Here is a 26659-nt window from a genome sequence, read left to right as displayed (position 1 = left end):
TGCTTTTCCTTACTGTTGCACAGATTGGAGTTGGAATAGTACATTTTACCATCCAAAGTCCAGTGCTTTCTCTACTGTTGCGCTGTTTGAAGTTGGAACAGTAAATGTTACCCGTTCGAAATCCAATGTTTCCCTACTGTTGCACAGACGGAAGGGAGTAGGAATAGTAAATGTTACCCCTCCAAAGTCCAACTGTTCCCTACTGTTGCGCTGACTGGAGTGGGAATAGCAAGTTTCACCCCTCCAAAATCCAATGCTGTCCGTACTACAGCACAGATATGAGTGGGAATAGTATATTTCACCCCTCCAAAATCAAATACTTTTGCCACTGTTGCACAGACTGGATTGGGGATAGCAAATGTCACTCCTCTGAAATGCAATGCTTTCCCTATTGTTGCACAGACTGGAGTGGGCCTAGTAAATTTTACTTCTCTGAATTCCAACACTTTCCATACTGTTGCACAGACTGAATGGAGTGGGAATAGTAAATCTTTCACCCCACTGAAATCGGACTCTTTCCCTACTGTGACACCGACTGGAGTAGGAATAGTACATTTCACCTCCCCCTCAAAATCCAATACTTTCCCTAATGTGACGCTGGCTGGAGTTAAAATAGTAAATTTCATACCTCTAAAATCCAATGCTCACACACATGTCAGTCCACAACATTTGCTCAACAGGCATTTCAGATGATGATCTGGTTCCCCATGTTAAGTCGTCAAGGTCTTTTACTCTAACACTCTCCTCTATCTCTAGTACAGTAATGCATTTATTCATAACTAACGATGCATGTGAAAACCTGCCAGAAATGTCACACTAGCAGAAAATGAAAAACAGCTTTAGTGCAGCATGGTGAAATACAGGCCTACTTAGGATAAGTTAAAGCATTAACTCAATGGTGCACAATCAATATACGTGCGCACATTTATATACAAATGGAGATAAGTTTCTAGTGCATTAAATTCACATTACATGTAACATTCAAAAAGTCTTCAAAATCATCTTGTGTAAGTATGACCAATAATTATGTTTTCATCAACTATGTGAAATAATAATGCACACATTACATAAACTTCTTATCGTCATAAGTAAAATCAAATTCTACACATGTGAGTTTGGTTTCTATCCAGTTATCACAACTGTAAGAATTGTTTAATGATTTAAGGCATATGTTATCAAAGTCAAATTTCATCTATTTAGTGAGTAAATTATCTACTATATGAGGATGGTTTAATTCATTAAGACATTGATTACTAAATCAATCAATTATGGTAAACACATTGTGGGAGTAATTTCTCTACTCCTGCAGTGAATACACTCTTTTATAATGATGTCAAGTGCAACACTTACATTAGTTCATTAAACCACACAAGAAGCATGTTTGTATCATGTATCTGTCAAGTATCTGTGATGTATTTGTGAAGTGAAAAGGATGGGCAGTTTTCCGCCGCACCAGTAGTCCTTTAAAATGAATGTATGACGTTACAACGCATACATTTACAATGCCTGCCTTTACAACGTAGTTTTTACATCGCAACATCCTTTGCAACGCATTCTTTTACATTGCAATCCATTACATCACATTTTCAGAAACTACCTTTACAATGCATTCCATTACATCACATTATACCTTTACAACGCATACCATTACAATGCATACCATTACATCACCTTTAAGGTAATTGTTGGATAGTATAGGGTGAATAATTACTATTCTAACTCCAGTGAGTGCAACAGTAGGGTAAGTGTTGGATAGTGTAGGGGTAAAAATTACTATTCTAACTCCAGTGAGTGCAAAAGTAGGGTAAGTGTTGAAAGTATAAAACTTCACACACAGCAGCAGCATTTCATTTTCAGGCCCTTGGCACATTTAGTACGACTTTGCTAGGGACTTTCAAGCAAATTAAATGTTCGAATTGGTTGTAAGCCAAATGTATGATGCTTAAAGGAGAGAGCACAACCACTTTAGTACTGGCTAGCACCGGTAAAGTGCACAGAGTCCTAAAAGCCAACAAAAACAGGTTTGGTATACAGGAGGGGTGTAGGCAAAAAGTTTGGGGATGACCCTGCAGAGAGAGCCACGTCTAAAACGATCCCCCTCCAGCCAAGTGTCATGGTAGACTAATCAATTCATTGATGAGATCCCCTGCTTAGATAGAACGCTGACTGCTTCAGTGGTATAATGTGGGAAATGTCTCTCACTTTATCATTTCCAGAAGAACAGTTGGACACTGACGTGGAGGAATTGCCAGAGGCCTCTAGACCCAAAAACATCTGGGCGCCTCTTACATGTTATCTGTTAGAACACCCGGATGCGATATAAGCTCACAGCCCTTGAGTGGGCAGTACAGAGTCGAATATAATATTTAACTATTATATTAGACATGTTGACTTACAGCATCGGTCTTGAAAGTGAATAAGTAGTACTGCATAGCACATGTTCTGTATCTATTGATTTTCTTTTTATATTTTTTGTTTTGCTGTAGCCTGTCTGCTATGATACACAGAATATATTTGTGATGTCACTGCAACTATTGTGAAATGTAATTCAAAATGTATCGCTGCATCCTGCTTGATAACTACAGTTAATAAAACGCAATAAAAATATAAAAAAATAAAACATTTATCATTTCCAGCAATGAGGAAAACCTAGAACTGCATAACAATACCATTCAAATTGACATTTATGCCAAATGAATCAAAAGGGCCAGTAATTCGGAATTTAAAATGATATGCATGACTTCTACAGTGCTGAATCTATAGTCCCTGGAGCAGAAATCATATAATAAGAAAAAAGCAGATAATCCACTTTAAGTGGTGTACAGTCTACAAAAAGCAAGGTTCTTCTATTTGTCATTTTCCCAATGTGGAGTATGACTTGGGATAAATGTCACAAGAGCAAGATGTTATGTGTAGACGACTAAAAAGACAATCTATGGTTTTCAAACGTGTTTTTTCTTGGCAGTTTGCGAGGAGGGGAATGAGTGTTCCAAAGTAGGGGAGAGATTGTGGCCAAACGGCTAAGATGGTGGACCTCGGAGCTGAGGAACCGGGTTCGAGTCTCAGCAGGGACGCTCATAATTCTGTGATTCTGGAGAAATCACTTGATCTCCTCGTGCCAAACAAAAATGAACGTGTCTGTCAGTAACGTAACTGGTGCTCATGTAAAGTTCTCAGATACCTTCGGGTCTACTTTGTGCTATATAAAACTCCAAGATAAAGGACTTTCCAGTGGGCACTGTGGTACACTAAACCCACTCTAAGTAGAAAGAAGGCAGGCAGTCTCTAAAAGTCAACCCAGGGTTACCTCATGCAGACCTAGGCGATGAGCACTGAGGCGTGCAGCCAGGTCCATCATCTGCAAAATCAACACCTGCTCTTTGAACAGTTTTGTGTTCGCCTACAAAAATGGATGTCATAAGGTAGCACTCACCAAATTGGCTACTCTGGGGCTGCCAACAAAGGTTGAGAAGAACTATCCTCCACAATGTGTAAATCAATTGTTGATTCCACTGCCTTCCCAGGGTGCACCGCCGTTTATTTTATTGTTTTGCTTTTGTGCTTCATTCTGGCACCCAGCCAATTTACCTATGTTGCTTATGTTCATAATATAGACCTATAAATGAACGAAGGTAATATACACAGAGGAGTAGGTTTGCCAAGATTCGAGCAAGGAAATGCCGCATAAAAATCTGCATGATTGTGAAGGCAAATGGCACAGCTTATTTCCAACGTGCTAAGTGCCAATGATGTAATCAGCCACACAAACGCCAAACGCGATTTAGAGTTGCGAAATGGTGCAAAGGAAAACGGAGAATGACTTAGATGAGAATCATTCTTATTTTACACCCTTCAGTACAAAAGTCTTTGTTCAGACGAATGCTCAAGGGGCAAGCGCACAGTATGTGAGATTTTCACTAAAATGACACAGAATTTGCATTGGAAATATCATACGATTTCAATTTGTCCACTGTTTGAACTTATATTCATTTATTAATATTATTCGATGCAAATTCGGGTACCACTACTTTGTACGCCTTTAGCTGATCTGTCATTCTGAGGGGTCCCAGGTGTGTTTGTATTCCTATCGCTCCATTGCACCCACTTTGCTTGTATTGCTTCGGAATGCAGGTCTATTTAGCTCTGCATTCATATCACAAGTTAGCTCGAAAACCCATTTGTGCACAGATGTTTGTCAGTGCAATTGTTCACGTCGTGTAGAGTGGTTTACGTCGCATAAGAAGCCGCGAAAAAACTTTAGTAAGTCTTCAAAAATTAGTGTAAGGGTTTTTTTATGGCTACCCCACTAACAACGTGGCCACTTTTCATGCCACATAAAATAAGCGATGCCACTCACTGTGTACTTGATGCGTGCTTTCTCGTGATTGTTTCTACGCTGTTTATGCAGCTTCAAATTAAATACAAATACTTAGCAAATATGACCTACAAACTATTGCTCTTTGCAAATACATATACACAACATTATTGTTTTTTTTAAGTGGGCACCGTGATTTTATTTCAATCAAGTTCACTGCTTGCACAAATTCCTTTGCAGCAAACTTGCCACATAGAAATTCAAGGCCCAACAATACTTCTTCGCCAGCACAGGAACATAGCCACTGTGTTGTTATTATCTGGGATCTCTGATATTTTACATTTTTCAAAAAAAGGTTTAAGTTAGATCTTTGACATTCAACTTCCTTTAGAGACATCCACCCCCCGATGAGAGACTTTGATGTGCAGTTTGAGGATTAAGTAATCTAGAAGGAAGGCAATGAGCTTCCTGCCAAGAAGAAAACTGTGGAGAACATTTTTGTCTCCTGCCGTTTATCTCTGCTGGCAGTCGACACCTTTTAGCTTCCCCTCTAAATATGATGTTATACATATTTACAGACTAGTTTCCTCTTACGGTTAATTCTTTTGAGACCAAATTAAAAACAAAGATAGCAGGAGCAGACTTCATCAAATAAAAATGTAAATAAGCTGCATCTCATTTGTGGAGCTAAAAAAATAATTTCTTTTTTTCGAAAATGAAATAGATGTGCTTTAGTAGAGAATATTATTGCTTGAAACGGGAAAAGTAATGGCCTCACAAGTGAGAGTAACCCATAGAGATTTAAATAGCTTCACATACCCTGAGAGAATGCAGAGAATCTGGGATTTCACCAGAAGTTGCTTCATTAAAGTCTTCCGCAATCATTACAGGTTTTTTAGTAGCAGTGCTGGAGGTCTGCAAGACTTGTAAGCTTTCACACAGTTTTTCTGGACAGTTAACAGCAGGTCAGTGCAGACTTTTAACAAATGTGTTACTGGTAAGAAAATGCACATACTTGGGTTAAGTGTGCGAACGACCATATTTTCCCCTGTGTAAAATTGAAATGAATAGAAAAGGCCGTTAGTTGCATATGTGTAAAGTTCTTGCAATTGACAACGTTACATTACCCTCGGGGAATGATTTGATGTAGATATATATAGCCTTAAAACTGTTGTGTATGTCAGTACAGTACACCGATCTGTGCATATCATGCAGGACATTTGTATGAGCGGACAGGAAGGCAAGCTCAATAATTTATTTTGGGGAAGAAAAATGTGCAACAAAAATAATTTGTGAATGTGATTTTTTTCATAACCTGGAAACTGTAGCTTGTATGCAAATATCTACAAGATGCAGGATTTGGAAAACTAGGGTACATTGTAAAGTATCATGAAGACCTAACCCTCCAACCGTTTTGCAGGCCCAATTCCTGGAAAAATTGCCAACGACATTTGCACATACATGCTCCCCCATGGACTAAATTTGTGAATTCCTCGTTCAGCCAGTGAGTTTCCTGATGGCCTTATATTTCTCCATGTTTACCCCACTCCTCAAAACACATTCTCCAGACATTAACAAGCTGACCAAATGTTGTCACAGCTAAATTCTCTCTTTCCTTGCCAAAATCATCAAAAATATGTAGTGGACCAATTTCCCCAACAAGTCTAAGGCAACAACCTCTTAGACGAATGACAGCCGGTTTTAAATCAAGCCTGCAGCACTGAAACGGTACTGCTCCAGGTGGTTGATGATGCACTTCGCATCCCGGATTCATGCAACTTCTGTCTCCTGTTTTTACTCAACCCATCTGCAGCCTTTGAGACAGTACATCACTGTATACTTCTTGACATTGTTTAATATGGTTGGACAGTGAAGGTTTGGCCCTCAAATAGTTTGAATCATATCTCATTGACAGGTGACAGAAGATAAAAATTCATGTTTGTTGCTCAACACCGAAGACCATGGCTCTAGGGGTCCCAGAGGGATCAATTCTAGATTCAACCTTATTCAACCTTCATATCAAACCCCTTGGAGTCTTACTAAGAAAATCAGGCTTCCTTTATGTACTGTATGCTGTTTATATCCAACTGTACTTAAAGGTCTCCTCTCCAAATGATATATTGGAAATTGCCAACACACTAAACACAGTCGAAGACGGATTGACTTCCCATAATTTAAAACTGAACCCATTCAAAACTGAATTTCTCCTCATTTCCTCATTGAAATCAGAACTACTAGTACAATCCTGGATGGACATTCTCAACACATCCATTCCAGCAAACATACTATTGTCAACAATGCCAACTTCCTAGCAGTAATATCAAACAAAAGCCTCAATTTACAATCAAAGATCAACACTGACCTGAAATGTGGGCTTTAACTGGGTTTTCTCTGTGAGATCCACCACATCATTGTTGAGCAAGATCTCAAAACTCTTGTTCAATCAATGTTGCTATCTAGATTCAACTATTGTAAATCTCTCTCCACAAGTCTTCCCAAGATTCATCTTACTTCTCTTAAATCAATCCTAGATTCAGCAACACCTTTCTGTCTATAGGTTTATATTTCACCTATTTTGATTTTGCTGCTCTGGCTGCGCATTGAAGCTAGAGCTTCATGCAAGACAAAATGTATCACGCACAATGACCTATACAAATTCACTACACATTACCTGACTGACAAGATAAGTTATCAGGAGGTGCAAGACCATCACAGAAGTCTGTAAAGTAGCCTCAATTCTTCTTCTTTTAAAATAAACCCGAATCTTTACCCTAATGATCCCAGCAGTTATGGACCAGACTTCTATTTCCGGCCAAGGTGCTAGAGAAAATACTAAGTGCACAGCTTAATGCATTTAGTTCCTCCAGGAACCTCCTAGATCCCTCAAAGTATGGGTTCAGGGAGGGGCATGGAACTGAGGCAGCTTGTGTCATGGCTGCAGAGGAACTAAGGGCAATACTAGATACGGGGGCAAGGCCGCTTTGATTTTGAACCACAAAATATTAGCCAGTAGGCTATCAGAGCTGGGGATCAGAGATACTGTCCTCATGCTAATATCATATTTTCTTGACGATATTCAGTAGAATTGGAAGCCTTTTCCTCTGAGCCTTTTAAACTTCCTTGTAGTGTGCCACAGGGCTCGTCCTTGAGCTTCAATGTATATGTGGCCCCTCTGGCTTTAATCATCAGGCAGTTTGGGTTCTCCTTGGTCTCGTACGCTGACGACACCCAGTTGGTGGTGTTAGTCTCAAGCAACATGGATGAGACAGCTGACCGTTTCAATTGCTGCATGTCACAGGTTAACCACTGGATGCAGTCCAACTGCTTAAAATTGAATAGCGGAAAGGCTGAAGTCTTGCTGCTGGGCTCTGATTCATCTTTCTGGTATCCTAGATGGTGGCCCACCAGTCTAGTCGACTGCCCAATGCCAGTGCCTAAGGTAAAACATGTAGGATTCATCTTCAACGATAAACTGACATTCAATAGTCAGATCAACACCCTCTCCTCAACCGTTTGGTTCATCCTAAAAATGATCAGGAAAATCTGTCCATTCATCCCACCTGATGTCCTAAAAACACTGGCTACAGCATTAGTCCTGTCCAGGTTGGACTAAGGCAATGCCCTGTACATGGGGATCCAATCTCAATATGTACAAAGGTTGCAGAGCCTTCAAAATGCGGCAGCCTTATTAGTATTGGATATTCCGAGGTTCAAGCCAGTCTCCCATGGTTTAACAGGTCTCCACTGGCTCCCGGTGGACAAGAGGATTACGATTAAATCCCAGTGCCTTGCCTTTAAAGCACTACATGGCGCAGAACCTAAATTTCTGAGGACTCACTTGAAATGGTATTTGCCGTCTAGAAGTCTAAGATCCGCACAAAGTAAACTTCTGCAAACACCCAGGTTCAAGAAAGCACGCTGGGGCGGAAGAAGCTTCCTGCTAGGGACAGTCAAGACATGGAACCTAATCCCGATCACCATAAAGAGCAGCCCTACGACTTCTATCTTTTAGAATGGCACTGAAAACCTGGCTGATTTCCAATTAAAACGATTTGCACACAACTCCGGCAACCTTCTTTGACCCATCTGTCTGTAGCACCAAGACAGCACTGGGCATTCGTGTGCTTTTTCAAATGAACTAATTAATCAATCAACCAATCAATCACAGAACACTGAAGCAGTGACCTTTACAAAATAAATTATATATGGCTCAATCCTTTGAAGGTAGGGCGGCCAGATTATGAAACTCCTTACTTCTGCTCCTACACAGAACTACCTGAGGGCAATCTTTAAATCTTAGCTTAAAGCCTTACTTTTTCAATTACATTTTAGGTAATTTCCCTTTTCCATTTACACTGAACCTTCAGCACCTACGTTCTCACTCCTTGACTTAGTTCTAACTAACAACACTAATTAAAAATGGGTAGATACCTGATATTTTTAGTTTTGAAAACCTACAATTAGTTGTGTTCTTTTAAGGTTGTTTAGAATGCCTGTTAAATGCCATTTTGAGATCTAAAACTCCACCAGGGGTGTCATGAACCCCCCACTTTAGCAGCTTGAGTGGGGTTGGTACCAACGTGTAGTTCTGTGTAACATATACAATTTAAATTAGGGTTTATGGACCTTTTGACTTTGATTAGAACTTCATACACACCAGCTCTTGCAATGGAAGGAAGATAGACATGGTGGGTGAGAGGGAGGGAGGAATAGGGAGAAAAAGCACTGTAAAGAAGGATTAAGAAAACAATGGTTGGATGCAGAGATGGATGCAAGGATGGATATAGAGATGGATACAGAGAACAGTAGGGGTCGGCAGAACTCATGGAATTTGACCTCAGAAATCTGCAGCGCTACAAAACAACTCTGCGAGATTCCGCTGAATTCTGCAAACGGGCAGAAACAGGCACATCACACTGTCTGCACAGTGATTTAGTGCTGGGAGCTAGTTTTGTGCTGAACATTCTGTGCTAACGGTATCACGTGGCACACCAGAATGCGCAACTACTCAAGTTGCTTTTGCTGGCAGTTGAATCGATTTTCTACTTGACTCCTCAGTCACCATGAGCCACCAGATCAAAGACATCTCATCATCCTGCTACCATACGCTACACCAGCTCCAAAAGATCTTCAAATGGATCCCCACTGAGTCCAGAGGGACGGTCACCTGCACTTGTCAGCAGCAAAATCAACTAAGGCAACGCACTCTATGCTCACATCACCCAGAAACTCCTCAAAAAAGGCAGAACATTCAGAATGTTCCCACCAGAGACCTCTGCTCTGCCCAACTGGCCCTGGCTACCGTCCCACATAACTGCAAGACCTTATCCAGAAGAAGCTCCTTCTCCTACCTCGCAGCAAAGACATGGAACACCCTGCCTCTCCACCTCAGGCAATCAGCATCACTGCCTCAATTCAGGAAGGACCTCAAGACCTGGCTCTTCATCTGAACCACAGCGCCTTGGTGGATCAGCAGCTCCCTCCCCCCAGTGCTTTGAGACCCTTACGGGGGAGTAGTCATGCTTTACAAGCCATTCATTGGTTGATTGACTTGAGCTGCAGCCTTCTGAGCACAGATGATTGTGACCGCTCACGTTGAACATCTCACTGGATGTCCTACTAGCAACTAAATATAGCACTAGGGGATACTAAATCTTGCTTGCGATCACCAACTTAACATTTTAGCATGGCACGAGAAAACATTTCACCATGTAGCCAGGGGCAGAATTTGGCCAGATTCTGCATTACAAGAGTAATGCGGAGTCGCTAAAATTTAACCAATTCCGCCAGCGGAACTGAATATTTCACCCACCATTAGAGAAAAGTGGATGGATGGATAGAGAAGCATGAAATGAATAAAGGAAGGAAAGAAGAAAGGAAGATGTTAGACAGAAGGATGTATGGGTAGAAGGAAGGATGTATCGCTGCAGTGGCAGAAGGAAGGGTATACGGATAAAAAATAAGAAGGACAATACGTTCAATGAGAAAGATACAAACTAAGGATGGATGGATGGATTAAAACATTTCTGAAAGGTTGGAAGGAAGGAAAGACCTGAGAAAGAAAGATGGAGAGAAGGAAGGAAGAACTAAAGACTTACAGAAGAATGGAGAGAAGGAAGGAAGACATTTTCAAACATTCAGAAGGAAGCAATGCACTAAACTACTGCTAGGTTTCTTGCCTCACCTGCTCACCAAGTGCCATTTTTGATGTTGTTCAAATTGCGAGTGGGGTATGTTATTTAACTGACTACTCTCTTGTTCTCCACAGTTGTTTAATGTATAATCCATCTATGCCTTTCTGGTACCACAACACTATATAAAATCCACATTAAATAATACATTAAACAACATGTAGTTACTCATGCAGAGTATGACATTCGTATGATATGCATGAGCTTAAAGGAAATGTATGTGAATAAACACATTTGAACATGCAGGGCTGTGAGGTGAACTACAGGTTTTACAAATGACTCATTTAATTTGAGAAATCTGTAGCACCTGAACCTCTACCTATGATGTTGAGAAGGAATGTTTTTAACTTCTTATCCTGTTTGACTAATATATCGAAGTACTTTCAAAGTTGTTCAATGTTCACTCTAGAGTTAAATCTTTAATTTTATTGTAATAAGCATGACGATTCCTTTGCCATTCATTTTGGCACATATATTGTGTGCCATGATGTTATAAAGATTCATACCAGCACCTGTGCCAAACTGTGACAGAAACAAAGCCCAAATCAACTAATGAGGAGGACATATTTACTTTCATGTGCCAACCAAACATACTGCAAAGGTAATGTTGTCTACTTAATTTAAAAAGCATTAATGATGGAAATGTGTTGTTCCCAACACATGAAACTCATCAGAAAGCTTCGTGTGATACAACTTATATTTCTCTATCACACCCTGAAATATGTGAATCACTTACGGAAATACATTTGATACGTAATTAAATAAACAGATAACCTTAATTTATTTACCCCAATAACATTAATTAGTGATGCCACCGACTGTCCAAATTGTTCATGCGAAAAAATCCAATTTGAAACATTATGTTGGTTTCCCCCACATCTCACCTCAGAACTAAAGTGTAATATTAATCTAACATGAAGTTCAAATGTATATGCTTTTCTTGAGGACATCAAGGTAAAGGGTGCCCGAGTTTAATTTTCAAATTACATTTGTTTCGTAAACATGTGAAGTACATGGGGCCTCGAAACAAAAATTGAAGAATTTGAACTGATTTTATATTTTGAATATAAATCACGCATACATCGACACATAACTGCACATATATCTTTTCATTGGAAACCCTCTTAGTAGTACTAAAGTACAAAGATAAAATGGATTTTTTTTTCTAGCTGACCTTGAGCTTTATATTCCATAATTAGTTGCTAGAGATAAAACAAGAATATATGTCACTTACAAAATTGAATGACCATAAATATGTTTTCAATGTTTTCGCAATTACATTACTTTATCAGAAAAGTCACTTTACAAAGAGTCATCATGGCTAAACCTTCCAAAAACAGATTTACGTATAGATCCAAAAGATGTATTCATTTAACAACTTCCCACTACGCAAGCAGCGAAAATAGTTCAAAATTAAAGTGTTCATTTTTGGCTTCGGTGCAACATCTATATGTAGTAAGTGTTGTTGTTCTGTTTGCTGGTAAATGTCAAAGAAAACGGAATCAAAAGGTTTCTGCATTATCGGGATGCTTTACCTTGTATCTGTACAAAAATAACAAATCATTTCTCACTTCTCTGATAAATGTGGATATATAAAGATGATCAATTTCTGTTAGTTTGCTATAAAATGCTTAATATTTTAATCCATCGTTTTTAATTATGATTTCCTACTACAAACACATTGATTTACACAAAACGACTTTATTTGAAGAAAGAAATTAGGGTGTAAAATTTTATTCAAAAATACTTAGGTTCTCATTTACAAAAAAATGACGAAGCGCGGTGCCGCAAGCCATTTTACTGCGACGACCTGATGGCTTCATTTTCAATATTTCAAAACATGGCAGTTCAGAAAGCCCTCCTGCGGTGCTCAGGGCCGGACTGGCTACCGGGCCTTTTGGTGTGCTGCCAAGCTGGGGGCTGAATTTGTTGATGGGGACCTGCATGTGCTTAAAACCATTAGTTTTGCTTTGTTTATTTAAAAGCACACGCAGGCCCTCATCAACGAAATCAGCCCCCACCGCAGTGAAATCAGCCCCCAGCTTGGCAGCACACCAAAAGGCCCGGTAGCCAGTCCGGCCCTGGCGGTGCTGCAATGTCTCAAAATTAAAGGTCAAGAATGCGCTGTATCTACAAGATACGGCACATTCCTGTCCTTCCCCCTGCGCTGGAGCACAAACAGAAGCCACACGACAGTGCAGACACCCTTGCGTCATTTTGCAAGGGTGCCTGCACTGAGGGGATGATTGTTTTTGTGTGGTAATGGACACCTTCCTGCACAAAGACAATAATTAAAGTCATTTTCCTCTTTCTCTGTGTTCTGCAGAAGGCAGCATGCTTAGAAAGAGGACAAAACGAATAGAAATAAAAGTATTTCTCCTCGTTGCGTCTCCTTATGCCTTCCCTGGGGAAGCGTAGGTTTCTGACGCATTCCCAGGCTTACAAAATGTTGTAAATCAGGGAATGCACCAAGTTCCATGGATGTTGGGTGGAACACCCACTCCAGCACCCATGGAACGCCCCTTTCACTCAGAGTTATACGTGAAAGGGAAACACATTTACAAGGCCATGAAAAGTCACACAGGCTGATTTTGCATGGCATTGTAAATATGGAGAAGTCCATTGCGCTGCCGGTGCATCAAAAAAAGTGATGCACCGGCAGCGCAATGGGCCTGTAAATAAGCTCCTGAGTGATTTTAAAAGCACAAGGATGCGTCATATTAACAACAATATGACACATCTGTTTGCTTTCCCCTGCGCTGGATCACAATTCGCTGCCATGTGCCAGCGCAGGCACCCTTGCATCATGTTGCAAGGGAGCCTGAGTTGCAGGTATGATAGTGGCTGTGCAGGAAGGGACACCTTCCTGCACAAAAACAATCATTGATGGCATTTTCCTATTTCTATGAGCACGCATAGAAAGAGAAGAAACGAGGAGGAAAAAAAAGTATTTCTCCTTGTTGAGCCACTCCTTTGCGCCTCTGGGGAGGGGTAGGATTCTGACGCATTCCCATCTTTAAAAAACTTTGTAAATCTGGGAATGTGTCAGGGTCCATGGATTTTGCGTGGGAACACCCACAGCAACACCCATGGAACACCCCTTTCACGCAGAGTAATGTGCGAAAGGAGCCCATATTTACAAGGAAATGAAAGTCACTCTGGGAGACTTTGCATGGCTTTGTAAATATGGGCAGGCACACTGCGCCGCCGGTGCGTCAAAAAACGTGATGCACCAGCGGCGCAACCGCCTTGTAAATGAGGCCCTTATTACTTAGGAAGAATCACTTCCTTTCCAACACAGCTACGTTGCATTCAAAAATAATATTTCACGATGCGGTTGGTAAGAAAGCATCGTGTCACTGCCAAAGCGTTACTCATGTAATGGCATCATTATACGTCTTTAAACTCCAGCGCTTCTTCTCATTCATCCACTGGCTCTTACACCTTTCAGCAAGCTCTCTCTACGGATTGCATCATCTGCTCACACCCACCCTTAACACCTCCTCTGCCTCCTTCGTCACAATCCTTACTCCCTGAGATGAAACCTAGAGGTTTCCAAAGTCTCCCAGCTTGCAGCTGCACACGTATCTTAAACAATCGTGAGCTTTGCAAAGTGCAGAGCAAGTAAAGCATTCAAAAACTTTTTTTTTTAAAGAGAGGCAGATTCACGGCATCTTTTCTGCTTCAAAAAGCTATTATCACTGCTGTAGAGAAACATGCATGGCAGTGGGATTACAGCTATTTGTCTACAGTCGCACGCCCCTTGTTCTACGATCTCCCTCGCATGGGAGAAGTTCCGCAGCCAGTATGAACTGCCCATGCCGTCAGCACCATTTAAGTTCCCTGTGCCAGCAAAGGTACTTGTGCTCCGCCACCATCAGGACTTCCCCCAGCTCTCACTATTCAAGCTGCACTATCTGCTCCTGCTGTCTATGCTTCACTCTCCCCACACGTGTTAAATGCGTGCCTGGGTAGGCAGCAGCTGTCATCTACAACTTCTAGGGCCTCGTGACAAAAACTGGAGCATTTGTAGTGATTTCATATTAGTTTTCGAAAATGATTCTCGCATACATCGATACATAAGTGTACGTTCATATATCTTTTCATGGGAAGCTCTCTTAGATAAAATCGAAATATTTTCCCAGCTCACCTTGAGCTTTATATTCCACAATTAGTTGCTAGAGGTAAAGCAAGAATGTATGCCACTTACAATATTGAATAAACATAAACATGAACTAACAATTCACAACTTTACAAACAGTGATCATGGCTTAAACCTTTCAAAAAACCAAGGGGCATATCATCAAGGGGAAGCGATAAAAGTATCACCCGCTTTAGCGTCCGTTTTCGGGCAAAAAGCAGCAAAAATGTTATCGCACTATCAGCAAGAACAGGCTAGCGCGTGTTTCTATGCCTCTGCGGCCATTTCCCTAACGCCAAGCTTTGCATCTCTAATGAGATTCAAAGTGGGCGTTCCTCACCAAAATAACGTGGGAAATGTCGCTAACAGAAATTTCTCCTATCAGCAAGCTGCATGCTAACCTTCACAGCGACGAGAAATGTAGCGCTGACCGCGCTTAACGAAGGTTTCATTACGCCTGCTTATAACCTGACTAAACCATTTTAGCCTATGGGTGGTGGATTATAGGGCTGAGACCACCCAGCCCTATCAACAAGGTGCTGCCTGTCGCTGTGCGATTATCGCTGGATTTCCAGCGATAATCGCACTTTTTCATAACTATTGCTGGATTATATGTTGCATCGGAGATAAGCGTTGCTGATAGCACGCTATCTCGGCGATATAATCCAGCGATAGCCGGCGAAAATGATCCTCGCGCTTAGCGATAATTATCGCCGGCTGTTGCTGATATGCCCCCCACTTACGTATAAAACAGAGCCAAAACTAGGCACTGGATGTACTACCTACACAGGAGGTCCCGGAACAGGAAACTCTTGTCCGCAATTAGAACTGCGCAGGTTTGACTAAACTGCGAGCAAAGTTGGAGAAAGATGTGAATCTTCACTTGATTGGAACAATCTTCCATTAATACTCAAAACCTTTGCCCACCGTAGTGAAGCTCAGAGACTCAGAGATGCATATCCTGCTCCTACCAAGAAGATCTGCGTTCCCTAAAAAAAGATATAGGAACGTTTTTAAATGAGAGACAATGAGGCAGTTCATCCGTAATCCTCTCGATACCATATTCTTCATTGCTGGAGAGTGGCGCTTTTACCGGAAGCTGTGTTTCCGGTCACCAGATCCCCGCATTTATGTTCCAGATGTCAAACCAAATCAGCAAGGGGATGTTACTGTCTACCAAGTGCTGTTTTTAAGCCTTGGTATATGAGACCTGCTACATTAGTCACAGTGATTCAGCCTTAGAACAGTACCAATATACTTCACTGTGGGTATTAAGAAAAGCTAAGAAGACTTGGCAATGTTAAAATAAACTACAGTTGCTCAATTTGGAAGTTAAAGTATTATATGATTGATTGCTTGATCTTTGTGCTATGTGAGTTTGAGAAGCAATTTATGTTAACTAACTGTGCAGGTGCAGCAGGTGAAATGCATCTTGTGGAAAATCATTCTCTCAGCTAATGTTTGCCATGGTTACAATTGGATGTTTCGATGTAAAACATAAATAAAAATGTCCACTCAAAACCTGTGACTTACACTGCTCTGCCTGAACGATGACCACTCTCTCATGTTGGACACGGGATCATTGATATATGTCCTGCCTACTGTGGCAGGTTTACATGGGTAACCCCTCTAGGGCCTTACAGGCATTTTCTCTGTCATAGTAGGGTTCAAGCAAGTGGCACGGACTTCTCTTATCTGAAGTACGAATCATGCCGAACAGGGCATTTATTTCCCAAGATAAGTTGAGTGTCGGTAATTGTGTGTTAATGTGGATGTTAGAACCGGCGGTCTCTAGTTGGCAGAGGTATACACTTCTGACAAATAGGGACCCACCAACTCTAGCCAGGGCAAGGGGATTACACACTCAGATAACCCCTGCTACCCCCTTGGTAGCTTGGCAGAGCAGACAGGCTTATCTCAGAGGCAGTGTGTTAAGCATTTATGACCACATACCGTAATAAAGTGAATACACTACAAATGGACACAACACAGGAGTTATTATAAAAATAGTATTTTTATATAAGGCTTAGCACAAGACCAAATAACGACAAAAATATACCACAATCTTAATAAATACTCTTTGGAAGGAAAAATAATAGTTCAGGTAAAGGTTCTTCTTAGGAAATAGTTCTTTAGCAACAAAAGTAAGTATTCTTCTTACAACACAGTTCTTGGCAACAATGTGACCCCCGCAGGAGTCACACGACGTCGAGTTTACGATATTCCCAAGGTTCGGCGTCGACCGCGAGGAGCGCTACGTCGAGCCTGGAGTCGCAAGAGAACCCACAAACACAGTGCCTTTGGAAATGAAGAAAACGATGATCCACGGCGTCGAGATGTCGGCGTCGAGGTCGGCGTCGATCGTGCCTCGGATTCGGGTCGATCCGCAGCGGCGTCGAGAGGTGTCGGGCTGGAGCAGCGCTCACGGTGTCAAGAAGGGCGTCGAGTCGATGCGATCAGCAGTGGCGTCGAGACGGGGTCGCTTAGAGCTGGAGCCGATACTCACTACTCAGCGGCGTCGATACCGGCGTCAAGACGGGGTCACTTGGAGCTGGAGCCGATACTCACTACTCCTGGCGTCGCTACTGGCGTCGATCGGGCCCGGCGGCCGGCGGCGAAGACTCGGAACACTGGAGCCGTTACTCACGATGTCGAGCTGGATTCGGCGGCGTCGGCGGCGTCGAGACTGCAGATTTCCCCTGTGCACTGGAAATAACACTTTCCAGCAACCAGCAATTCAGTAGAGGGTGAAGTCCTTTGGTCCTGTGACTTCAACAGGAGGCTGGCACTCTTCCAGCCCTTGGAGATTTTCTAGCAAGCTTTTGAGAATACACACCAAGTTCCTCTCTCCTTGTTCCTTGGCAAAAATAAAGAAGCAGCTTCAGGTTCCCCCCAGCAAACAGCACACTGGCAGAAGGGGGAGGCAAGTCCTTGGATCAGGTTTCCTTGTCAGAAGTGATCTGAGTTCTTGGTTCAGGGGTCCTTCTTTTATACCTCATTTCTCCTTTGTTCCCTTTGTCCAAGCAGGGAAATTCCCCCCATCCCAGGTTCATTGTGGGTGTTGCCAGGCAGAGGCACCTGGTCTATTCACTGAGCAGGGCAGGGTCCTCAGCCGCCCAGCAGGAGGCGGAGCCAGTATTGTCACTGGCAGGAGCAGGGCTATCAGTCGCCCGGCAGGAGGTGGAGCCAGCATTGTGTCAGGCAGGGCAGGCTACTCTTCCCTCACTCTACATGTAAATGCCTCATTCACCCCACACTGACTCATTCAGACCTCTGGAGCCACCCAGCCCCTGACACACACACCAAACCAGCAGAGACCGGTGGATAGTTGGACAAGAAAATAGCCACTTTCTAAAAGTGCTATTTTCAAACATAGAATTTAAAGACCATCCATCCTAAAGGGTGTGTTATTAAATTCTGAGTTCAGGGATACTAAACTCGACCTGCTACCATGCTCCCTGAGTCAGATAGATTATAATGGAGTTAATAATCAGTCTGCCAATTCTGGCCTATGGGAGGCAGGTAGCCCTTCAATAGTGAAAAACGAAAATGGCTGTAATTCACTATTAGGTCATGCCACACACATCAGGGCATGACCTACCTTTTACCAACACTGCACCCTGCCCTAGGGCCTACCAGAGAGGTGTCTGAAATGTGGCAAAGTGAAGGTTTAGAGACTGGCAAGTAGGTTTCCTTGCCAAGTCGACATGGCAGTCAGGGACTGCACGCAGGCTCTTCGGTGGCAGGCCTGGGACACATTTTACAAGCTACTTCTGTGGGTGGCACAACCAGTGCTGCAAGCCCACCAGCAGCAGTCAACTTACATGCCCTTGGCACACTTAGTGCACTAGACTAGGGTCTGAACAGTAAGTCAACCAAGCCAATCATGGTAACACCAATCAATGTACAATTTCACATAGGGAGCACTTCCACTGTGGCACTGATCAGCAGTGGCACAGTGCCCAAAGCAATATTCCAGCAAAAACATCGTAAACAGAGGAGGCAAACAGAAAAAAATGGAGGAGAGACTCATGCCAATGATGCCAGGTCTAACAGTGGACATCATCACTATTAACATTGGACTCCAGGGAAGGAAACATATATTCGAGGAAAAGTCCAGTTTCATATTATACTATCATTTCTTGTTTACAAATCAACAAACCACACTTCCCGGGATACTTTGGGAACTATTGCCCAATTAAAGAAGTTGTAGTCCATGAAACACTGCCATCAAGTTAATGATACCTTTAACTATGACCAGAATATCCTCTTTCCTGGATACTCGCAGTAAAGTAAAGCGCAATTGTGCTCGTATTCACATTGTGTTGATTATTATAAGTACTTCTGTTATCACTCACGTTGGGACATATTATCAAGAAACGGCTTAAAAATTATCGCAGGTTTAGTGGCAGAAAACTGCCGCTAAAGTGGCGATAATGGGCTTGATAATATGCCCTTGGGAATTCCCATAGAAGCCCATGTTCTGGTGTCAACATGGGCTTCTATTGGAATTCTCCAGGGCATATTATCAAGCCCATTATCGCCGCTTTAGGGGCAGTTTTCTGCTGCTAAAGCGGCGATCATTTTAACGCCGTGCTTGATAATATGCCCCGTTGTTTTTTTTCCTTTATTTTCTCTGCTTGCTTTCTCCAGCTGCTAGTAAAATGAGATGCAAGACATTCTTGAGACTTTGCTATTGCCTCTAGGAGTGACGCTGCTTTGTTTCACATTGGTGCTGCTGTGCGTCTTAGGATATTTCCCGGTGAGGCTAGTGCCTGCCTCCCTACCTCAGAACTCCTTGAGCTTCTGAGCGCTTATGATGTCAGCTGACGCGATGTCGTTGATGCAGGACTTTTTCTATATTTCTCTGACACAGTGCTGTGAGTGCCAACCTCAGCTAGTACATGAATGCTTATTTCTAATTTACATTCTAATTAATGTGCTTTAGCCCATTATAATGCATTTTCGAAGGAAGCTCATGTCCATGTTATATACATTTTGCATTTTTCACTGCTGTGTAGCACACCCATTGCAGTTCTTTCTTTCACGTGCCATGTTCCGTTTTGCTAAAGTTTCAGGTTAACATTTTTTCAAAGCTATTGTAAATGTTTATTATTCCTGTTAAAATGGAGTGTCCCACAGATATGTTGAACAAAAATAATATTTAGCTTTTTTGAAAATGATGAGAAAAATCTGATTTTAGTGAAATTTGCTAAAAAAGCCCTGAACACTTCTCTTAAAATATTTCCAAATCACCCAAGCCCTCTCTTTTGCGACCCACGTGAAAAGTATGTTTGAAGCTCCCTGAGCGATTGGCTGACGAGCCTGGATACCGCACCCGCGCGCCGCCATGAAAGGTACTTAAACCTCATATTTTTGGGCAGTCTACAGCACCCCCCACACAGTCCTGCTCCCTGCTGACGAGAGGCAACTACCTCGAAACACGTGTCCAGGGATGGCATTTATTATTTACACTTTGTAGCATAGGTGTACTCGCCGCTGCTACTCTATCATCCAGAATCCTATGGGGCTACTTGCTAAAGACCAGCGGAGTGCGACCCACGTGAAAAGTATGTTTGAAGCTCCCTGAGCGATTGGCTGACGAGCCTGGATACCGCACCCGCGCGCCGCCATGAAAGGTACTTAAACCTCATATTTTTTGGCAGTCTACAGCACCCCCCACACAGTCCTGCTCCCTGCTGACGAGAGGCAACTACCTCGAAACACGTGTCCAGGGATGGCATTTATTATTTACACTTTGTAGCATAGGTGTACTCGCCGCTGCTACTCTATCATCCAGAATCCTATGGGGCTACTTGCTAAAGACCAGCGGAGTGCGACCCACGTGAAAAGTATGTTTGAAGCTCCCTGAGCGATTGGCTGACGAGCCTGGATACCGCACCCGTGCGCCGCCATGAAAGGTACTTAAACCTCATATTTTTTGGCAGTCTACAGCACCCCCCACACAGTCCTGCTCCCTGCTGACGAGAGGCAACTACCTCGAAACACGTGTCCAGGGATGGCATTTATTATTTACACTTTGTAGCATAGGTGTACTCGCCGCTGCTACTCTATCATCCAGAATCCTATGGGGCTACTTGCTAAAGACCAGCGGAGTGCGACCCACGTGAAAAGTATGTTTGAAGCTCCCTGAGCGATTGGCTGACGAGCCTGGATACCGCACCCGCGCGCCGCCATGAAAGGTACTTAAACCTCATATTTTTTGGCAGTCTACAGCACCCCCCACACAGTCCTGCTCCCTGCTGACGAGAGGCAACTACCTCGAAACACGTGTCCAGGGATGGCATTTATTATTTACACTTTGTAGCATAGGTGTACTCGCCGCTGCTACTCTATCATCCAGAATCCTATGGGGCTACTTGCTAAAGACCAGCGGAGTGCGACCCACGTGAAAACCATGCCAGGACCAGCCTTACCTGCGGGAGAAAGCAGGACATGTGGGTCGTATTAAAATGAATTAAAACAAGCATTTGCAATGCAATCTGTCTCACCTTTGGGACCTTATATGTATTTAGCTATACAGCACATTAGCATGGGTGCTGAAACATCTACTGTTCTTTAACATGGAGGGAAAGTAAGCACCAAACTGAGTGACATGCCAGGTATGGGAACACATGGAGAGAAATATTGCATTTCAGTGGGAAATGGTATAGTCCAAAGCTCGGTTTTTAATATAAAATCAGGGCCTTTGGTGGTCATGTCACTGAAAATACAAGATTTGAAAAAATATGCCCTTGACAGGTTTCTCCTTGCAGTTCAATGTACTTATTGCACTGATTTATTTTAAGAGCTGCATGGGACCATTAAAATATGCTGATAACTATCTCTGTCTTTTTTTCTTCAGGTGACTGTCTCCCAAATGTTCTGTTCTGCACAGGGATTGCTGATCAAGATGGTGAGCGTCCAAAACATTTTAAAGCCTTCCTGGGATTCAGGAGTGGTAAGTACTGATACCCTCTGTAACCAGACTTGAGAACAAGCAACCCAGTGTGGTCCACCCACACGAACACAGACACACCCAAGATGGCCTTTGTTAAGTAAGCCTTGTGAAATTACCTGTTTTCAAGGTACTCTCACAATGCTTTAATTCATCGCACTCAGGCCCAAGCCAGCATCTGCTTCCAAGACATCTCAGACTCCCCAAAATGGATACAGTTAAAAGATATCTCACTGGAGGCGTGGCTTGGCACCCGCGAGGTATGACGGCACTCGGGTGAGGCTGTCCGGTCTCCTCGGCGGACTTCACGTTCCCAGACCGCTCTTCGTGGAACAGGAAACGGACTCCTGTTTATGAGGATCTTAGGAGTGGAATGCTGCAGCCGGTACCGTTATAAATAATGCTTTCGAGGTTTTCTCTCGTCAGTAATTCCTGAAGCGATTCCGTCTTGTTGCGGCCGCCATTTTTTCCTTTTTTTTCTTTCGCGCGTTTCCTGGCTAAAGATGCTGCAGGGTCTGTAATCTCACTATTTTGTCCAGGCAATCTTTCTTTCCTGCCTCTCATGCTTGGGTTGACAATTTTCTTTTTTTTCCCCAGTTAACTAACCTGCGCTCTGAGAAGGTAGTGATCGTATTTCCATCAGGAGCTGCTGTAATCCTTTTTTGTGGTGCTATTATGGCAACATCAATGCTATGCTACCCTGCCTTTGCCCTTCATGCCTTCAGGAATTGATGAACTTATGTCTTATGCACCAGGGCATTATCTGGTGCTGTTGCTTTTCGCTTGCTGACTCCTGCTTTTATCTGCATGTTTTTTCTTCGGCGCGCAGTTTCTGTTATTGGGCCCTTGCAACGTACAGCCTTGGTGGCATCTGCATTACTCACGTGGAAGAGGTATTAACGCACTTTATTATTTTCACCGCCAAACAAACAAATAGCACTTTCGTGCTTCCGTGCAGAGACTTCTTTTGACCGTTGCTGGTTTATCACTCTTTTCCATGGATGTTCGTCTTCTCACGTGATTTTTGTCTCCTCGTGCTCTCATTTTTGGCCACTTGTTCAGTCAAGAGTGATGTGATCGTGACTTATGCGCAGAACAAAAGCTGCACACTCACCATCGGTTAAGCCAAGGCATAGCTTTATTAAAAATTCAAAGATCTTTTCTGAGTTCTCTAGACTTGAACACTCCTTGGCGTCTACTCCTCAGAGTTTGGAGATAACAATTGATCCCTCTGCCGCAGCTCCAGGAAAATCTAATACCAAACGGCTAAAAAAAGATCCCCCTTCGCCGCCTGAATCAACCTCCCTTGTATCTATGGAGCTACTATTGGAAGAAATTATAGCCCTCCGACCCTTTATGGAAGAGACCAATACCAAATTGCAAATTTTAACGGATAATTGGTCCCAACTTGAAACAAGGGTCTCCACAGTGGAACAAAGTGTTCCCTCCTTAAAAGAAACCTGCGTTACTGTTTCTCAGTTGCATTCACAAGTTTCTTCAATCCAAAGGCAGGTAGAGGATCTTGAGAATCGTAACAGACAGAACAATCTTCCGATCTACGGCCTGGAGGAGGGCCTTGAGGGATCTGATTCTCTCTCCTTTTTCAAGTCATTTCTTCCTAAACTACTACACTGGCCTGAAGGCACGGTGCTCAACATCCAGCGCGCGCACCGACTGGGGCGAGTACCATCTCAACCTTTGGCCTCACAACAACCAAGAGGAGTTATCCTTTACTTTTTAGAGTACTTAGATTTATTGAAGGTGCTATCAGCAGTTAAGGCTTCTCCAAATATCACTTGGTCAGGTTCATCTTTGTTTTTGCACAGGATTACGCCAAGGCCACTGCAAACCGCCGTAAGGCTTTTCTAAACATGAGAGCTGATCTACGTTCATTAGGGGCCCGATATGGCCTTTTCCACCCCTGCCTCTTCAAAGTCACACATAATAACAGAACAACAACCTACGAAGACCCTCTGCGTCTACAAATTTTTATAAACTCTTGCAAAACGACTAATATGGAGTCTTCGGGTCCCTCCTCTTCATTCAACACTTGAGACTGTATTCCTTTGTGTTTGGTTCTCAATGGACTCTGTTCATCTTTTCATCGGAAGTTTTTTTTTTTATGATGAATTGATGTCTCCAGTTTTTATATACTTGTTACATTTATCTGTACTCTATGTTACAAATGTTATTATAAACTTGTTTATTGTTATCATTAGCAATTTCTATTAGCGTTCTTCCCAGTCACTCTCCTAACTTTACTGTTTCTTGTCTCAACAGATTCTTTATCCTTATTTTGTGATGTCTCCCTGGTTTTCCGTCTAGCCAACCTGGATGTGTTGCCTATTTTATGTGGCTCCACATCCCTCCTCGTGTTTTCCTGACTTTCCTTTTGTAGGTATGTTCTCCTATCGTATTCCTCTCCTATTGGTTTCCCTAGATGTTATCCTGCCCCCTTCCCTAAGCATTTTTCTTAGTCTTTCTTTGGGTGTTGTTCTCTTCCTATTTTCTTCTGGTCTTTTTCACTTTGTTATTTTCTCAGTTTTCCATACTCATCTTTACTGTGACATTGCCTTAACTATTATTCCTTTCCTCTTCTCTTCTTATCTTGCATATTTCACTATTACTTTGATGCAACGGGCTTACACTTCGTATCTATGGATTAATTTGTCTTTTCATAACTTATGTCCTTGAAATGTATTACTTGGAACGTTAGGGGTTTAAATTCCCCTATTTAAAGACAAAGAGTCTTGTCTCACCTAGCCAAATTGGATGTTTTCCTACAAGAAACTCACCTTTCGGATATCGAATCATTAAAATTGAAAAGAAGTTGGGTTGGTGAAGTCTTCTATTCCCCAGGGGATGGCAAGCGGAATGGAGTAATGATTTTGTGTCGCAAATCTCTCTCGTATTCACTTTTGTCCCAAGATTCAGATCCTAATGGTAGGTGGCTAAGTGTTAAATTGTCTTTAAAGGGTGTTCCATTCTCTTTTCTAAATGTTTATGCCCCTACTTGTGGTGAACCCTCCTTCTGGCCCTCGTTGACCGAACGCATTACTCGTTATATAGATGATAACTTTGTTCTTGCGGGGGATTGTAACCAGACCTTCGATCCCTTCATGGATAGGAATTCTAAATTCACTTTTATCCCTAATAAACCTCATAAATCTTTTGTCCAAGCTATTATGCAACACAAACTCTTTGACGCTTGGCGTCTCTGTAATCCCACCACTAAAGAATTTACCTTTTATTTTCCCTCCCACCAGTCTCAATCCAGGATTGATTACATATTTGTCTCTCATAACATTGCACAAACCCTCACTAATGCAGAAATTGGTCCCATTTTATTATCAGATCATGCCCCTGTCTCAATGAACATTGACATATTACCAAATGTCAAAGGTCGTAAAAGATCGCGCTTTAACAATGCTCTTCTTTTGGATCCAAAGTTCACTGATTCTTTTACTAACTTTTCTGAGGAGTTCTTTGTGATGAATCAAACACAATCCATGTCCTTTTCCACCTTATGGGACGCATTCAAGGCCGCAGCAAGAGATTTCATAATTGGTTATGTTGCAAAAAAACGAAAGAATGCCCGTAAACTAACCAGGGACCTTCTTCAGGATTTAAGAGACTGGAGCACTCTTATTATACTTCGCATTCGCAAGACTGTTTCACAGACCTCATTAAGGCTAAGATGCAGTTTAATAAAAAATCTACAGAAGATGCCTCTTTATGTCTGTTAAAATCTAGTGCAAAATGTTATGGAGGTAAGAACAAAGCGGGAACAATTTTGGCCAATTATTTAAAAGTTAGACATGATAAATTAAATATCGATTCTATTTTTGATGCACACTCGGAGTTAAAGTATAAAGATGCTGATATTTTCAATGAATTCTCCCTTTTTTACCAAACACTCTACGCCTTTGAAACCCAACCTACTGTCCAGTCCTTTATTTTCTACCATCCAAAAACCTCAACATTTTCCCCTAGATTTGTCTTCCTTGGAATTGGACTTAACACAACAGGAACTGCTCAAAGCACTCCAAACCCTCAAAAAGGATAAAGCGCCAGGGCCAGATGGTTTCACGGTTGAATTTTACCTACATTTTTCCAAACTTCTACTGCCCAAATTGTATTCCCTTATAGATTCTTTTAATGCATTAGGCGGCTCCTCAGGTTCCTTCTCTGAAGCACACATATGCCTCATACCCAAAGAAGGTAAAGACCCTAAACATTGAAAAAATTATAGGCCCATTTCACAGACTTTTTTTGACACCAAGCGATTTGAGTAAAAGATTTGGGGAGGCTTCAGATGCTTGTTGGACATGTTCCTCTCCAAATGCAGATTTATTTCACATGTTATTTGCTTGCCCTATTGTGCATAATTTCTGGAAGCAAGTGTGGTCCCAAATCAATTTGATTTTTAGAACCAATATTTCTTTTGTCCTATACTCATGTCTTTTTAGGTAGTCTTTCATCATGTTGGCAAAATGTCAAAGTTATTGATTTGTTACTAGCAGTTGCGTTTCAGAAAATTACAGCTAATTGGAAAGATTTTTCTAAACTATCTTATAAAGCGTGGTGGTATAATGTCTGCCATAATCACAGGTTGGACACCTCTTTTATATACCCTTTACATATTGCAACAAAGCGATTGGAGTTATGGTTACCGGTTACAATGTATCTTGATACATGTGCCAGTCGATCCTTCCAGTTGCAGCCAATTCAACAAGGAGTCTCAAAACCCCCTTGACCCCCTGATACGTTCTCAATATGTTTGACATTTTACTATATTATATGATTTATGTATACCATTTTGCTTTTCTTGCTTTTTATTTTCAAGCCCGATCCGTGTAATCCTTTTTGCTACAATTTTTCACAGTGATTTCTCTTGTATGAAATGCATTTAATATTGTGAATTTGTATTGACACCCTTATTCTTATTAATAAACTTTTCTGAACTGAAAAAAGATATCTCACTGAGAAGAGTACACAGCTGTTCAACACCAAGATGGAATCATTGGGAAAATCAAACAATGACTTCTTGATTC

Source organism: Triturus cristatus, chromosome 4_2 (assembly GCF_964204655.1).
Source record: "Triturus cristatus chromosome 4_2, aTriCri1.1, whole genome shotgun sequence".
Classification (NCBI taxonomy): Eukaryota; Metazoa; Chordata; class Amphibia; order Caudata; family Salamandridae; genus Triturus; species Triturus cristatus.
Note: the sequence above shows the minus strand (reverse complement) of the source record.